Raw genomic sequence first — 11321 nt, 5'->3', positions numbered from 1 at the left:
CGTTTGACCTCACAGCAGGCTTTATGGCTGGGCAGGGATTTTGAGCTTTCACTCTATCTACTTTGAGGGTTTTCACTCTTCATTCGCTCCCATTCCTATCGTGTCATCTTATCTGGTTTTCTTCTTCCTCCTTCTGTAAAGTTCCTCTTTCAGTATCCTCCATTGGGTCACTTTGATCATTCATCATTCTGCTGTGGTTTCCTTCCTCTTCGGATTTTCACCTGACTTAATTGCCCATAGGCTTGACTAATGGGACATTGGAGCAGCTTTGTTTTGGACTGGATTGGAATGCTTCTGAATTCTTGTGTTCATCTCTGGTGTGAAAAAGAGAGTGGTGACGTAGCAAAAACACAATATGGACCTAAATAACTTTTCATGAAGGAGATGCTGGAGATGTACTCTTTCTGCCTTTAGTATGCTCCACATTGTGTGAACTGTTGGCACAGTGGGACCTTCAGCAGGTTCTTTTCCCAGAACGTGCCCAGCCTCATCAGCTGTTGACCCCACCCATGGACACAGCAAACCCATATGGCAGACGAGGGTGAACTGCCCCATCTGCTGGTGCCTCAGGTGGGTGGGAGATGGAATATATGTTGACATTGTACTGGCTACTGGAAGAGATGTTATAGATACTGTAGAATTTACAAAAACTCTATGGTAAGTTTGTAAGTTTTCTAGAGTGTCTAATGACATTACTTCTGGTTTTTACCATAAATGACACCAGAACACTGGCACGTAGGGTTTCTAGGTCCCTATACCCTCCCAGTGGGAGGAGGGACCTGGCACTTACCTCATGCTGGTCGCGTGCTCTCCATTTGCTGGTCGCGTGCTCTCTGATGACATCACTCCCAGAAGCAATGTCGTACTGGCTATGGGAGCGCTCCTGCACTCTCTGCAGGGCTAATTTATGGAATCATAGAGTTTGAAGGGACCTCCAGGGTCATCTAATCCAACCCCCTGCACAATGCAGGAAATTCACAATTCCTTTCCCCACCTCCAGTGACCCCCCCCAACTCTATGCCCAGAAGATGGCAAAACATCTCCAGAATTGCTAGCCAAACTAACCTGGAGAAAATTGCTTCCTGACCCCAAAGTGGCAATTGACATTACCCTGGGCGTGTAAGAAGGAGCCACAAGAACTAAGCACTGATGTAACCTTTCTTAGGGTTACATCATCCTGATCTGCCTAGGTTCACAGACTCAGCATTGTTGTCAGATTTGGCCCATTTGGGGCCAAAATTGGCCTCAAATGAAGCACAAGAGCACTCCTGCAGCTCGCATGGGACAACATCACTTCCAGAAATGACATCATCATGTCCTCTGGGAGCGCACACACCATGTAGCAGGAGCAAACAGGCATGGGGAGAACTGCATCACCTGACACTATGATGTCATTTCTGGCTGGAAAACCAGAAGTGACATCATTATGTCACACAACTCTCCAGGAACTCACCAGATCTCTATGACCCAATCTCTATAGGATTCCTAGAGCATCACATGACACAGTGATGCAACTCCAATTTTTCAGCAGAAATAATGGTGTAGTTTTGTGCTATGCCATTCCTGCCTGTGTCCATGCCCAAGCCCCCCACCAGTTACATTTAGTATATGCTTAATGTTATAACGGGTACTTCAGAATATCAGCCAGGTTCCCTAAAGAAATGATCCCAGCCACTTAAGAAGGAATTCAAGAGGTTTATTTATATATTATGCAACTTTGACCTACAGGTCCAAAGGGAGGGAGTTTGCCCTCCAAAGCAGACAACATGGCAGCCCTTCATAAATGCTTGCTTTGGGCTGGACTGTGCTCAGTCATGACAAAAAGATCAGTATCAATGACTCCTCTTTCTGTGCATATAATTAACATCAACACCATCAAAAATGAATACTATAACAGGCAAAAATGCTGACAACAGAAGTGGAGATTTTCTGGTAAACAAAACATCATGGGTTCAGTATCACCAAGAACCTCATTAATGTATAATCTGTTACCAGAAAACCAAGCGGTTCGTTTCCCCCCAAACACATCCATAACATGCAAGCCAAACCACAGTGCTGTGTCGAAACTCTGCAGAAGTTCTTACACAACTGCAGAAAACCAAGAAAACGAAACTCTCCACTTCTGCTTTGACTTCAGGGAATATACTGTACAAACTGTAATTTAGAATGTCTCTCCAGAACACATGTGCCCCAAGCAGCATGGCGCTTGGGGCCACATATGGAGGAAAGCTATAGTGAGCTGCAGGGCTTTTTGTCAGCTGGAATGTGGTGGAACAGAGTTCCGGAACCTCTTGAAAATGGTCACATGACCGGTAGCCCCGCCCCCTGATCTCCAGACAGAGGGGAGTTTAGATTGCCCTCTGCGCTGCTCTAAACTCCCCTCTATCTGGAGATCAGGGGGTGGGGCCACCAGCCATGTGACCATTTTCTCCGAGGGCAACCCACTGAGTTCCACAAGCTCTTTTCCCAGAAAAAAAACCCTGGTGAGCTGTAAAGTAGGTTTCTCTACAGAGCTCTACAAATATGATTGTTCATACACAGTCTGGTATCCTTTAAATGGGGATGCAACAGATTGATTTTTTAAACATTTTATTTATATTGAAGTGTTTGAAACAACATTTTTACTATAAAACAGTGGTTCTCAAACTTGTGAACATGGTGCTTGATGCACTTTTCAGGACTTAGGTGTCAATGTACTGTTGGGAGTTTGGGACCCACTTCAAAAGAAACTCCACCTTTCTCATCTCCAACATAGGCTGTTTCTTCACATTCTAAAAATGGTGGCCCTCTCACAGAATGCTGGCAGCTCCTTTGCGTGATTTCTGACATCACCGTTTCCAAAATGGATGCAGGCAGTTATGATCCCGTTTTTGTGGTGCCATTATAACTTGCTTCCCTGGATTTGAATCACCATTCCGCAAGCCGCCTTGAACAAAACCAAATGTCAATTTCTGGATGTTTTTCTTGCTCATTTGTTTTGCTTTGCACACGCCTACTGCTGAAGGCCCTTGAGTGAATTCATGACAGAGTAGACATTTGGACCTAAAGGCCTCTATGATCAGCTGATTCTCTTAGCCTGAAGTCAGTACATAAATCCCCATCCTGAGGTTTTAGATGATAAAAATACTTCTTCCTGACCCCTACAACTACCCCAAACACAATATTGGTCCTTGTAAATTTCCTCAGCACTATCCTGAAGCTGGTTTCTACATGTATTCTAGAAAGCCACTTCTACAAACATTTCACTTCCCTTTTGCAAAATTGGAACATAACCCAATGCTTTTAAAAAGCCCATGCATTTTAGTGTGATCCAAGCATGAACCCTCCACTGAAATCTGAAACCATGTCCTGAGTTTTTAATGACCAATGGATGGCTGGGAATTCTACTGCCTTCCCCCCAACATATGTTTTGCATACTTGTCATGTCTGTGCCCCATCCATGCCATTATTTTCATGCTGAACCAGTGATGCTGTTCTGAACCAATGTTTCATGCTGTAACTTGATGCCATATTACCAATGCCATAACTGTTTTGCATTCACAGGCTTATAGAAGCTACAGGTGTCTTATCTAACGGACTGTAGAAACTCTCAGTATTTCTGACCTTGTACCCCACTCACTCCCATGCACTGTTATGTTATAACTTTGATCTCTTGCTTTCTCAGTGTCTAGACTCTACAGTACAAATATGTGAGACGTTCCCAGGATGCGTTTGCATCAAAAGTCCTGTTTGGCTGATGGGAGGGGGAAGGAGTAAATGTGTGAGTTAAGAGAGAGGGTTTTCTCACATGTTGCCATGTTGCCATTCCTGTCAAACTGATCCCTACTGCTTAGTAGCTTACCTTGCTTCTGAGTAACCTTATGGACATATCTGTGGAAATGATTTGATTTCTGAATAAAACCATTTAATCAAGAGCCTGGATTCTTGCTGCAATGGTATGGGGATCTATCTGCCATAGCCTGTCATCCATAGCCTGACAGTACTGTTCTTGTCCGCCTTCAGTTTGCCTGCTACTTGTCCTTTGATTGAAAGTGGAAGGAAATAGACAATTATTTTCTATGTTAGAATGCATGGAAATGGTCTGGCCTTTCACACACTTGCATTAAAATACCTCCTTCTACCCTTTCAGCCCTCCTTCCAGGCAATTTTTCATTTTTTAAAAACTGCAGCTCAGTTGCCAAACCAGAAGTGATCCTCAACAGTCCTAAGCAGGTCTATTCAGAATCCTACTCATTGAATCCTATTCAATGGGGTTTACAACTGGGAAAGTGAATTTAGGATTGCACTGTGCATCTCTTCCAGGGTCACACAGCAAAGTTCACGACTAAGTGGGGATTTGAACCTGGATCTCCCCCATGCTACTCGAACATGTGAACCAATATATCATGCTGGACCTAAAACCCTCTCTATCCCAGTATTCTCCATTTTGTGGGCATACAAAGGGATGTTTGCAGAGCTAATATCTTCATTGGCCCTCTGGGTCAAGTTCTTTGCTCATTCTTTGATTTCCAGCTGCCCATCTGTCCACTTGCATTGTTTTCGTGTCCAGGATGGCTGCCTTGCAGAAGGCAAAGCACAGACTTGTTCTTTCAGATCATCCATCAGTGGAGGCTCGAGGGCTAATTCTTCTCATAAAACGTATGGCTTCTGGCATAGCAGATAGCTGCTGATAATCTAGCACTAGAAGCAAAGATAATCAGGTCAGAAGTTCATTCCAGCAGTTCAATTTGGAACTAGCACCATCCAATCTAATTAAGACCTTTTTTGCACATGTGCTTTCTGCCACTTTTGGCCCCCTCTCTCTTTGGGTTTTCTTTCAAATTCTGAATGCTTAACTCCGCCTTCAGATTTCAATGTGGCATTTCAAGGGTTCTATTCTGAAATCTGCAGGCAAAAAATTCAGAAGGGAACCATTGAAATGCCACATTGAAATCTGAAGGGGGAGTTAAATGTCTGGAATTCAGAAGAAAATCCAAAGAGGTATGGGGTCAAACGCAGCAAAAATTGCCCCCGCAAAAAAGGCCTAAGTCTGCAATACTTCCTGGTCTCCATTTTAAGAAAACCACAAATTATAGGCTCTTCAAAAATGCCCTGATGAAACAGCTTTTCCTAACAACAACAACATTTAATTTATATACCACCCTTCAAGACAACTTAATGCCTGCTCAGAGCAGTTTACAAAGTGTGTAATTATTATCCTCACAACAATCACCCTGTGAGGTGGGTGGGTCTGAGGGCCAAACTACAAGTGATTAATGACACTTGAATGGCAAGTGTATTCCTCCCTGTTCACTTGCCCTCCACTTGCTCTCCACTTGATCCACTTGCCGTTCAAGTGTCATTTGTCACTTGTAGCTTGGCCCTGAGAGAGCCCTGAGAGAGCTGTGACTGACCCAAGGTCATCCAGCTGACTTCAAGTGGAGGAGTGGGGAATCAAACCCAGTTCTCCAGATTACAGTCCTGCCACTCTTAACCACTACACCAAACTGGCTCTCCTGTTTTGGATTTCTTCCATGGATCAACTCAGCTATCTACCGCTATCATTTGCAATGAATCAGAGAATCAAATTCTTCCCTGGACCCTCAAGCAGATCCTTATGTTTTTACTAAAATGACTTCATACATCACTGTGCAATAAATAAACAGGACTGAAAAAGAGTTTGCCTTCTTAGATGATCTAACATTGCATTGAAAGCATTGTTCTGATGGGTGATGGACAAATGGCTTGGCCTCTCTTCCTATGTCAATATATTTTCACAGCCTTCACAGAGGAGTGATATCCATGAGAACACATTTTCTACAAGTCTTCATATGAACGATGTATTGTCAAAGGCTTTCACGGCCGGAGAACGATGGTTGTTGTGGGTTTTCCGGGCTGTATTGCCGTGGTTTTGGCATTGTTGTTCCTGACGTTTCGCCAGCAGCTGTGGCTGGCATCTTCAGAGGTGTAGCACCAAAAGACAGAGGTCTCTCAGCGTCTTCACCAAAAGACAGAGATCTCACCACTGTGACACTGAGAGATCTCTGTCTTTTGGTGCTACACCTCTGAAGATGCCAGCCACAGCTGCTGGCGAAACGTCAGGAACTACAATGCCAAGACCACGGCAATACAGCCCGGAAAACCCACAACAACCATCTTCATATGAACATTATTCATTTTAGCAGCACCACAAGGTAGGTTAAGGCCTGTGGTGAATCAGAGCCTGGTGATTTGTGCTCTCCTGTGTTAAATTGTCCTGAATGTCGGTATATAAATCAAATGTTATCATCATCATCATCATCATCATCATCATCATCATCATCATCATCATCATCATCATCATCATCATCATCATTTCATGTGAGTTTTTAGTACTCTTGAGTATATCTCTTACCATTTACCAGTTTAATAAACTATTTAAAATAGCAAACAGATTTTGCTAATACATTTTTGTTGTCTTCTGTGAACTCTTTGAGCAGCCTTATTAAAGTATCTAGCAGATGGATTAATCATGCATATGGTTATTGAAATCAGTCCTTTAAAATAATATTGGTTGAACATGTGCAATGAGATATTCATAGTTATTTTATATTCCTTATATTTAATTCTGTCTTGAGTGAATATTAATTAATAAAACGGCCTTGTACACTTTGGTAACATGCTAGTGCAAATGAACATATAAGTTGAGGCAAATTTCATGAGTTTCAGTTCTGGGATGAATGTTCTGCAGTTTTAGAAATTGTAGGGTTGCCAAATGCAGGTTGGGAAATTCCTGGATATTTGGTGGTGGAGCTGGGGGTGTGGTTTTTTCTCCAGGGGAATTGATCTCTGACATCTGGAGAACAGTTATAATTCCAGGAGACTTCCAGGCCACACCTGGAGGCAGGGCTGGGTCAAGGGGGGGCAGGGGGGTAACCTGCCCCCAGCACCGCCAAAGAGGGGGCGCCGGGCATGGCTGCCAGCCACCCGGGAGCGCACCGCAGCTTGCTGTGCAGGAGGCTGAGTGCAGGATTGGGAGGCCCTTGCCAGCCCCACCGATGGGGCGGCTGGCTTGCCGTGCGTGCAGGACCTCCCAGCCCTGTGCTCAGCCACCCGCGTGGCAAGCCAGATGCCCCAGCGCATGCCCTTGCCACTGCTGCCGCCGTTGCCACCGCCAGCTCCGCAGCACATTGTGCACTGGGGCGGCTGGCTTGCTGCGTGGGTGGCACAGGGCAGTGAGGAATGCGAACCGCATGGAGGGCCTCCTAGCCCTGCACTCAGCCGGCCGTGTGGCAAGCCAGCCGCCCCAGTGCATGGTGTGCTGCGGAGCTGGCGGCGGTGGCCAGGGTGTGCTTTGGGGCAGCTGGCTTGCTGCGCAGGTGGCTGAGCACAGGGCTGGGAGGTCCTGCGCGCATGGCAAGCCAGCCGGCCACCCCAGCACATGCCCGCGCCGCCTCCAGCTCCATGGCTCACCGGGTGCTGGGGTGGCCGGCTTGCCATGTGGGCAGGCATGCCTCCTGCCCTTCGTGATGATGTCATGAAAGTGACATCATCACGCAGCGCTGGGAGCGCACGCGCGCAGACCCAGACAAGGCTTGCACCGGGCACCCACACCCCTATATTCAGCTCTGCCTGGAGCATGTCAACCCTGTTAAATGGGAGTTAAGAAAACGGAACAAAGAAAATTTCTCCTTATTCAAATAAATACTCAAACAGTGCAATCCCAGGCGGAGGTACTCCATTCTAAACATTGATTTCAATGGGCTTAGACTGGAGTGACTCTGCATTGAATATCCCGTATGTGAATCTCTCTCTCTCTCTCTCTCTCTCTCTCTCTCTCTCTCTCTCTCTCTCTCTCTCTCTCACACACACACACACACACACACACACACACACACACAATTTGTTTTCCAGCCCTTCCAATCTCCTGAGCCCAACCAGGCACAATTTACTTCTGCCTCTGTAAAACTGGCACCTGTCTATCTGTAAACACTTTTCAACATGTGCTGTAAAAGATGTCATATATGCCACTTTAAAAAAAGTTGCTGAAACGTGCAGGATACAACAGCAGTGTGCAAATAAAAACCCAAAGTGGAGCTGAGCAATTAATTTTTTTAAAAGGCAAACAATTCACAAGGACGTTGTAAATCTGAAGTTATAATTTCCGTATGTTTAGGATTAGGGTGCGTCTCTTCTGTCTGAGTTAAAAGATGTGCATCTTGTTCTAGTGGTGTGAAGATGCTTATGGGAACCGCATTTAGGAAAGGTTTGATTTATCTGTGTTATTGTTGGCCTGATGTTTTCCTAAAGTAGAAAAAAGTTGTGAATAGATGTATTGGCCCGTACAACATCCAGAGAGAGAAACAAAATCCATGTAATACCTTTCATTACAGCCAACCAAAATGATATAATGCTTGCACAATTTTTTGGGTCATTCTACTTGGCTCTAATAAAAAGTATTACATGGATTTTGTGTTCCTAACAAGGTAATTATGCACACCCAGACATTTTCTATCATGGTGGCTAACCTGTATTGGCTCTAAGTTAATTTCCAGTAAGTTTCTTTTTAATGAAGAGGCAGAGCTTCTTGTCTACATGAGGTAAGTGTCAGAAAGAAAGTCATTGGCTGCTTCTTCCCAAAGATGATTCTTTGCATAGCTCATTGTTGCTGCAAATGCAGAGACCTTGGCCTTGACCTATCAGTGTTCACACAGCAGTTTCTCCCACCCTTTCTCTATCTCAACCACCCTGCAACCACCATTCCCTACTTTATAGTAGGGCTTTTTAAAAAAACACCAGAATTGCTAGAGCGCTATAGTGCTATAACATTATAATGAGATGTTGTTGCCTTTATCTACTTCTTAGCTTTCTTATTAGAAATAAAAGTCTCTGGCTCTTTTTGTTACAGAGTTAGAAGGGGAAATGTGCACTTCATTTTTAAAAAAGAAAGCCGAGAACTAGTATATTGTAGCAATAGATGGTTATAACATCATAAAGCTCTAGCAGTCTATCAATTCCAGATTTCTAAAACCACCTTAAAAAGTCCTCTGTTGTATGTTTGGGGGATGAATGGTAATAATAGGGGCTGAGGAAATGAAAATGGCACTGATATGGGTGAGATCTCTAAAAATGTACACCATCCATACAGCATTCAAAGGTACTCTATCTGTGATCTTTTCAAACAGATCCTACCAAACCAGACTTGGGAAAGCTCAAAGCAAAGCAGGGGAACACATGAAATGGGACAAATAGAAGACAATGTCATGTGGATGCTCCTGAAAACAGTACTGCCAAGGCAGAGCAAAACATGCTTGTGGAAATGTCCCAGGAGAAAGAGACTCAACTGCATGTCCTGAAGGAGGCCTGAAGAAGGAGCTACTACTAAAAAGGCCCTGCTCTTTGCTGCAGACAACTTCGACTCCTATATCAAGGAAACACAAACCAGACCCTTGGTGATGATCTCAACAGGTAGACATGTAGAGAGAGAGATGATCTTTAAAGTCTGGTTTGCTGAACCAAGCTAGCAGTTGCATTTATCCACTGTAAGGAAACCAAGATGGAGCAAAACCTGATGGGCTGCCACTGCTGATTCCTATTGAATAGATAATTCATTCCAACAATTGCAGAGGTTTGTCGTCTGTAGAACACTCTATTACCCTCCAGCTGCTCTGTTTATATTCCCTAAGCATTTTAACATGAGAAGTATAAGCGGAAAGTTCTTTACAATTTGTATTTTAAAGAATTTGTTTCCCACATGGACCTTTCTGATTCTAATGAGAGCAGAGATTGAAAGGGCTTTGCTAATAGCACAGGGAGTGAAAAGCAGAGCAATATGAGAAGGTCAGCCAATACTATGGTGCTGCGGTCTCTGGGAAAGTGAGCATTTATTTCCTTTCCTAAAGAAGAGCATCACTGTAATGCAATTTGTGCATGTGAGGTTCAGGCAGCCAATTTCGAACGGTAAAGTTTTTCCCTGCACAGCTGACTAAATACCACATTAACAATGCAGTCCTATGCAGATTTATCATTCGTTGAAATCCATGAGCTTAGACTAGAGTAACTCTGCAAGGGTCCGTCAGTGTGTAGTAGGCATGGTGACTAAATAGAACCTCCATATGCAGAGGCAGCAATCCTATGAATAAAAGTGCTAGGAGGTAATCTCAGGGGTCTTATGTTCTGTTTGTTTGCCCTCCAGGGAAACTGGTTGGCCACTGTGTGGAACAGCATGTTGGATTAGATGGACCACTGAACTGATCCGGTAGGTAAAGGGTAAAGATAGTCCCCTGTGCAAGCATCGAGTCATTACTGACCCATGGGGGGGAATGTTGCATCACGACATTTTCTTAGCAGACTTTGTTATGGGGTGGTTTGCCATTGACCTTCCCAGTCATCTACACTTTACCCCCAGGAAACTGGGTACTCATTTTACTGACCTCGGAAGGATGGAAGGCAGATCAACCTTGAGCCGGCTACCTGAACCTGGCTTCTGCCAGGATCGAACTCAGGTCGTGAGCAGAGCTTGGGCGGCAGTACTGCAGCTTACCACTCTGCGCCACAGGACTCTTCAACTTGATCCGGTAAGGCACCCCGTAAGCTCTTAATGTTATTATGCTTGCCATAGGTAGAATATCTGTGTTGCATGCTGAAGATTCTAGGTTCAGTCCCTGGCATCTTTATTTAAAAGGATCTGGAAGTAAGTGATGTGGAAGACTTTGACCTAGAGAGCTGTTTCCTGTCCGATTACCAAACGATACACTAATGGCTTGTCTCAGGGCCAAACTACAAGTGACGAATGACACAGGTTGGATGCTTGTCAGCTTCCCTCAAGTTTTGATAGGAAATGTAGGCAGCTTGGGGGAATGTTGGACAAGTGACAGTTGAAAAGTCCATTGGACAGCAGCCAGAGAGCCAAGCTGCAAGACCAGGATGCCTACATTTCCCATCAAAACTTGAGGGAAGCTGACAAGTGTCCAACCTGCGTCAGGCGTCACTTGTAGCTTGGCCCTCAGTGTGAGAGAGCTTCATGTGAGTCTTTGATCCTTTACTTCATCTCCGGGGACTTCAGTGCTCCATGCACCAATACAGCAGCGCTTCAGAAAGTGTTAGTTCCCTTTGCATCTGTTTCTCAGAACTACCTAGCACAGTGGAGGACAGTGGTATACGGTAGACAGCTTAACTATATGTCCTATCCCAGTCACCCAATGGTTTTGAAAAGCAATCGGTCATGTGGCATTAAAAGGGCTATTTTTGAGAAAAATCTAGGACTACAAGCAAGGATATTTCTTCAGGCCATTTAATAATTGGGTATAACTTTCTATGTTTAAAGCATTTGCCTCTGAGCCAAGTTATGAGAGAGTATTCAA

The sequence above is a fragment of the Eublepharis macularius genome, chromosome 8 (genome assembly GCF_028583425.1).
Source record: "Eublepharis macularius isolate TG4126 chromosome 8, MPM_Emac_v1.0, whole genome shotgun sequence".
NCBI lineage: Eukaryota > Metazoa > Chordata > Lepidosauria > Squamata > Eublepharidae > Eublepharis > Eublepharis macularius.
This window is presented reverse-complemented; position numbering follows the sequence as displayed.